The sequence below is a fragment of the Jaculus jaculus genome, chromosome X (assembly GCF_020740685.1).
Source record: "Jaculus jaculus isolate mJacJac1 chromosome X, mJacJac1.mat.Y.cur, whole genome shotgun sequence".
Classification (NCBI taxonomy): Eukaryota; Metazoa; Chordata; class Mammalia; order Rodentia; family Dipodidae; genus Jaculus; species Jaculus jaculus.
In genome coordinates this window covers 105392344-105399712 of record NC_059125.1, presented here as the reverse complement: position 1 = coordinate 105399712, position 7369 = coordinate 105392344, and positions in this window count along the sequence as shown.

The following is a 7369-nucleotide window of genomic DNA, read 5'->3' as shown; positions in this document are numbered from 1 at the left end:
GTCATGACACTTTTTTGGTGCATATTGTTCCAAATATAGCCACACAAAAATGTGGGTTGCAACCCCATGTGCAATTTGTAAATATTTCACAAAGCAAGCATTTTAAGAGGCATGGGTTGCAAGTTTTTTTGTTGTTGTTTGTTTGTTTTTATTTGTTTGCTTTGGTTCCTGCTTACTCTCTCTTGTTTGTTTGAGGCAGGGTCTCGTCTGGAACTCAGTTTGCAGCCCAGACTGGCCATTTACCCCAGCCTCCAAAATAGTGTGTTTAAAGACATTAAAAACCGGGCGTGGTGGCGTACACCTTTAATCCCAGCACTCAGGAGACAGTGGTAGGAGGATTACTGTGAGTTTGAGGCCACCCTAAGAATCCGTAGTGAATTCCAGGTCAGCCTGGGCTAGAGTGAGACCCTACCTCAAAAAAAAAAAAAAAAAGAATGAAACTATATAAAAAATTCATGATACTGGGCTGGAGAGATGGCTTAGCGGTTAAGCACTTGCCTGTGAAGCCTAAGGACCCCACTTCGAGGCTCGGTTCCCAAGGTCCCACGTTAGCCAGATGCACAGGGGGCGCACGCTTCTGGAGTTCGTTTGCAAAGGCTGGAAGCCCTGGCGCGCCCATTCTTTCTCTCTCCCTCTATCTGTCTTTCTCTCTGTGTCTGTCGCTCTCAAATAAATAAATAAATAATTTTTAAAAAATTCATGATACCAAATATGAGAAACAAGTGTAAATGGCTCATGTCTTTAATGTCTTTTTTTCTTTTTGTTTTTTGAGGGAGGGTCTCATTCTAGCTCAGGCTGACCTGGAATTCACTACGGAGTCTCAGGGGTGGCCTCGAACTCAGGGCAATCCTCTACCTCTGCCTCCTGAGTGCTGGGATTAAAGGCGTGCGCCACCATGCCCAGCTAGAAGTTTGTATTTTGAAAACAATGCTTTTTCAAGAAGTGAAGGCTGAAGTAAACAGAATTATTACTATACTGTAAATATAAACCAAATCTTTAAATGAAAGGCTTACCTAATCAAAATGAATCAAGCTAAATAATTTCTACAGAGAGAATAAACATGTAAGAAGACAAAAGGACTAAAGTGTTTGTTTTCTACCCCAGATAAACCCTGATAGAAATTAATATTTTCTTTTCTTTTTCCCTTTAAATATAACCTAAATCCAAAGTGGTGGTGCATCCTAACACTTGTGAGCAAAGGCACAACTATCAGATGTTCAAGGTCAGCCTCTTGAAAAAGATGTTTTGCTAATACCCAATAGTAAATTTAGTTTCATTAAATTTTGGAGTTCAAGTCCAGCACGTGAATTATTCTAGGTCAGCCTGGGCTACAGTGAGACCCTACCTCAATAAAAGTGAAGAGAAAAATGTGTAAACTGTACATATGGCATAATTATGAATTGGCTTGAAATTGGTTATTCTCCTGCCTTAGCCTCCCAAGTGCTGAGATGAAGTGCGTGTATTACAGGTGTGTGTATTTTCTATGATGGGTCTAGCTATCTTTTTATGAAATGGAGGATTGTTTGCCAGATCTGCTATGATGGAAGTCAAATCAAATGCTATTACCCATGGTAGGCAAGTTTTTTACCAACTCATATGCAAGCTTTTCTTTTCTATTTGTCTAATTTTTTTTTATTTTTATTTTTATTTTTGCATTGTCTGTGGTGGATCTAGGTCCAAGGATGCAAGATAAGTATTCTAACACTAGTCCACATCCATCCCTAGACATTGGTTATTTTGAAGCATACTCTTATTATGGACTAGCCTAGAATTATGATCCTCCTGCATCAGTCTCTTGAGTGCTGGGATTATGGGCACATGTCACCTGGTCATGTAGTAGATTTGTTTGTTTGTTGCAATGCTGGGGATCAAGCCCAGAACTTTTCACATACTATACAATAGTTTCCTTTTTTTATTTTTTATTAGCATTTTCCATGATTATAAAAAAAAAAATCCCATGGTAATTCCCTCCCTCCCTCCCCCCCCACTTTCCCCTTTGAAATTCCATTCTCCATCATATTACCATTTAGGTAATTTGATACCATGAAAATATATAAATGCTTGCATGTGTGATATCACACACACATACATACATATATACATGTATGTATATATATGTGTGCATATATGTGTGACTATATATGTATGTATGTATGTATGTGTTTATATCTATATCTATCTATATATATACAAATATAAAAGTATTCTATAGGGATTTTTTTAGTTGTTTAAGAAACTATTGTAAGGTTGTGTATTAGTCAGGGTTCTCTAGAGGAACAGAATTACTAGAATGAATTATTTTATAAAGGGAATTTATTGGATTAGCTTACAGTAGTCCAATAGCAGTTGCAGGCCTGAGAATCACCGAACCTGCTAACTGCTCAGTCCACGTGGCCAGATGCCTCAGCAGTCCCGACCGGCACTGCAGATGGTGCCGGAAAACCTGGAGGCCTCCTGAAGAGCCGGAAAGCCTGGAGGCTTCCTGAGGAGTCGCTGGGTTTCGATCCACGTGGGTCTTCAGTTGATGTTGGTCTTTAGTCCGCACTGGTCTTCAATCCACGCTAGAAGGTAGGGAGCAGCTCCAGCAGCCAAGTGGAAGGAAGGAAGGAAAAAAGGGAACTCTTCTACCCAGAGCTTCCTTATATCAAGTCCCTCTCTGAGCGGGGCCGCCCACTCTGGGGGAAGGGCTCACCCTGGGAGAAAGACCTCCTCCTTTAGTTGATCCTTCCTAGAAGCAGCCTGTGGATTACTAAACAGATCAAGTTGACAACACCTTAACTATCACAGGTTGATATTGTATATATGTAAGTACAATGATTGTGATGGGGAGGTAATATGATGGAGAATGGAATTTCAAAGGGGAAAGTGGAGGGGGGAGGGAATTACCATGGGATTTGTTTTTTATAATCATGGAAAATGCTAATAAATTTTTTAAAAATTTGCCTAAATGCTCTCACAAATAAGTAACCCAACTACTTTTACAGTTTATGCAATGTTCGCAAACTTTATTAAATAAACATGTAACTCCTCTGATTAAACATGTCTGTTAACGTTAAATATAATACAAATACAAATATATAATACTGATAAATAAGTTGCATAGCTAGTAGGTGTTTTTTGATTTTTTTTGTTGTTGTTGTTTTGTTTGTTTGTAGGTTTTTGTGAGGTAGGGTCTTTCTCTAGTCCAGGCAATCCTCCTACATCTGCCTCCCAATTGTCCCTCCCAGGGGACACTTGGCAGGTCTGTAGCTGTCACTTGGATCATGCACCACCATGCCCAGCTCCTAGTAGGTGATTTTACTGTATTCGCTGAGTACAAAACTAATTAATAAAAAAAAGAAAAAAATTGTTAAGTCTGACCTCAAAATAAAAGAAAAAAATAAGACTTAATAAACGTGCTTTTTCTTTGCTTTTTAAGACAGGATTGCTTGTATCCCAAGCCCACCTTGAAATCACTATGTAGGTAAGGATGACATTGAAATTCTGATCCTTATCTCTCTACACTTCCCCATGTGCTCAGATTACAGCATACATTGTTGCATTTGACTGTGTAAACACATTTCTATTTTTTTTTTTCTTTTTGGTTTTTCGAGGTAGGGTCTCAGTCTGGTCCAGGCTCACCTGAAATTAACTATGTAGACTCAGGGTGGCCTCAAACTCACGACAGTCCTCCTACCTCTGCCTAAAAAAAACATTGCAACATAATGTTAACCAACAGAATAGTGGTTCCTATTTAGGAGTAAAGACTTTAATTAGCACAACTGATTAAACCTACTAAAACCAGGTACATATATGAAAAGTATACAAGAAAATCCTTTTAGCCAGGCATGGTGGCACACGCCTTTAATCCCAGCACTCGGCGGGAGGCAGAGGTAGGAGGATCACTGTGAGTTCAAGGCCACCCTGAGAATACATAGTGAGTTCCAGGTCAGCCTGGACCAGAGACCCTACCTAGAAAAAAATATATATATATATATATAATTTGGGGGGTTTTATTTAATTATATTTATTGAAAGAAGCAGAGCCAAGGAAAGGCACCCATGTGGCTAGAGATCCCACATGGAGGGTCAGGGGGAAAAGCCTGAAAAAGTAACAGAAAGAAAGTTCAAAGAGCTCCTGCCTCATGGGGAGTTGGGGGGGGGTAAAGGAGCCCATGTGGAGTGTAAAGGTTAGGGGGCCCTCCTAGATGGACCTGGCTTCCCACACCTCATCCCCACCCCCCTTACTCAAACCACCATCCTCCTCACGAATTCAGACCCACCCCACTTCTGTGCCCCCCTGTTTTGGACCTGCCGCACTCCACACCACCAGCGAACTTCTTCGGACCACTCTGCTCGGCCTCGGCCCCACCTTGAGACTTCAGACCACCCTGCTTGGCCCTGGCCCCTCCCGCGATTTCAGGACAGGCTCCACTAGGCCCGCCTCCGCACCTCAGGCCCGCCCTGCTTGGCCCCGCCCCCCCCATGATTTCAGGCTGGTTCTCTCAGCCAGGCCCAAGCCTGGCAAATTCAGACGACTTCACTGGGCCCCGCCCCAGGCCCCTCGACCTTAGACCATTCTGCTTGGCCCCACTCCCACACCACCCGGTCTTCAGACCCACTCTGCTCGGCCCCGCCCCCACCTGACTTGCATTGCCCGCTAGGCCTTGTCTCAGCCCCTGCAACTTCAGACCCTGTCCTACTCAACCTGCCAACGCCCCCACAAATTCAGACCTCCCCACTGGGCTCTGCCCCCGCCTCACCTTATCCCCCCAACAAACTCAGACCACTCCACTCGACCCTCTCTCCCCAACATGAATTGAATTCAGCCCCACCACATTTGGCACCACACTCCACATCCCCATAACTCCACACCCGCCACTTTGGACCAGCTCAGCTGGGCCCCAGCACCACATGACTTTGGGCAAAGCTCGCTGGGCCTCTCCCCCAGCCCCCCCTCCCTCCCCCCCTCCCTCCCCCCCCCGTGATATAAGACAGGCTCCACTCGGCCCCACCCCCACCACAGCTACTTTGTAATGCCCCACTTGGCCCCACTCCCCCGTGATTTATTTGGACTGCCCCACCAGGTCCTGCCCCCACGATTTTGGACTTACCCTCCTGGTCCCCACAACTTTGGGCCTGGCCCACTATGTCACATCCTCCAACCCCCTCCCCCGCAACTTCAAACCCACCACACTCGGCCCTGACATACCACCTTTGTGACTTCAGACAGCTCCGCCCTTGGACAACCCTGCTCGGCCCCACCCCCACAACTTTTGACAGCCCCCTCGGCCCAGCACCCCCTCCCCATTTCTACTCGCTCTTCTTGCCCTGCCCCTGCCACAATGACTTCGAACCCACCCAACCGGGCCCCACCCTGGCCCCCACAACTTCGGTACTCATCTCTGACCTGCACCTGCCACCCTCCCCTATACAGACCCCCTTCAGTGAATTCAGACCCACTCTGCTTGGCCCCACCTGCCCCTGCTCAGTGACTTTGGACCAGCTCTGTTACTCCATGCCCCCCCCACAGGATTTTGGAACCGCTGGGCTTGGCTCTGCCCCACATGACTTTGGAAACCCTGCTCAGTCTAGTCTGCACAACTTCTGACTGCCCTGCTGGGTGAAATGCCCCACCAACTTCAAACCTACTCTGCTAGCCTGCTTCACACTGCCCCACCCCTGTGTGACTGCTGACCCTCCCCCCAGCCCCTTGCCCATCTCCAACTGCAAAATGACACCACTTACCCCGCCCATGGTGACCACAGACCCATACAGTGATGGGCAGACCACAGTGCAAAAGGAATAACATAAAAAATCAAATGTAAGTAAATCCAATAAGATCTCCCAGTTCTACAATAAATGTCTCTAATCAAAATATAGAAAAGACATTAGGATCAGAATCCCAAAATCAAGTTATGAGCAATTCAACCCTGATGAAGCTACTGGTAGAACTTGCAGAAAAACAACAAAGGACTGATAATTGTGTTGATGCTAGACCTAATAGGTAAGAAAATGGATGATAGCCAGGCATGGTGGCACAGGCCTTTAATTCCAGCACTTGGGATGCAGAGGTAGGAGGATCACCATGAGTTCGAGGCCACTCTGAGACTACATAGTGAATTCCAGGTCAGCATGAGCTAGAGTGAGACCCTACCTCGAAAAAACAAACAAAAAAGAAAAGAAAAGAAAATGGATGATGTCCAAAGATAGTTAAAAGATATGTTACACCACTAGGGCTCATGACTACCCCTGTTTTAAGTTTTCAGTATCAGGGATGTGTTTCCCCCATGGAGCGAGCCTCCAGTCCAATTGGAAAGCAGACCATGGGATATTTTTTATAATCATGGAAAATGTTAATAAAAATTTAGAAAAAAAAAGAAATCACCCAACTAAGAGCAGCTTGTGGGAAAAAGAGGTTTTTATTGCTTACAGGCTCGAGGGGAAGCTCCACGATGGCAGGGGAAAACTATGGCATGAGCAGAGGGTGGACATCACCCCCTGGCCAATATAAGGTGGACCATAGCAACAGGAGAGTGTGCCAAACACTGGCATGGGGAAACTGGCTGTAACACCCATAAGCCCACCCCAACAATACATTACCTCCAGGACACTTTAATTTCCAATCGCCATCATCTGGGCTACCTAACATCCAGAACAACTAAGTTTATGGGGGACAACTTAATCAAACCACCACACAGAACATGAGGGAAATTTGGGATACCCTTAAATGTCCTAACATTCAGATCATGGGAATACCAACCAGAAGGGGATGAAATGCAGACCAAAGGTATGGAGAACTTATTTAACAAAATAATCAAAGAAAACTTTCCCACTCTCTAAAAAGAAAGGCCTATCAAGATACAAGAAACTAACATAACTCCAAACAGATTGGACCAAAGAAGAAACTCTCCAAGACATGTTGTCATTAAGACTCTAAACATTGATTTAAAAGAGAAAGTCCTAACAGCAGCTAGGGAGAAACAACACATCACATTTAAAGGTAACCCCATCAGAATTACTTCAGAATTCTCCATGGAAACCCTGAAAGTCAGAAGGTCCTGGAATGGAACACTGCAAACTCTAAGAACCTATGGCTTCCAATCAAAACTACTCTACCCAGCAAAAGTATTCCTCATAATAGAGAGTGAAAGAAAAACTTTCCATGACAAAACTCAGCTTTACAACTATATGAACATAAAACCAAACCTACAGCGAGTATTTCAGGAAATTTTCCAAACAGAAGAAACAAATAATCAACCTGAAGTTCCTACAAGAAGCAGATCACTATGACCAAACTCAGAAAAGGCACAAAAAACTTCAAAGTCCGTGAAAACACTAAACCACATAAACCAACATAATATAGCAGGGATCAAATCAAACCTCACAGT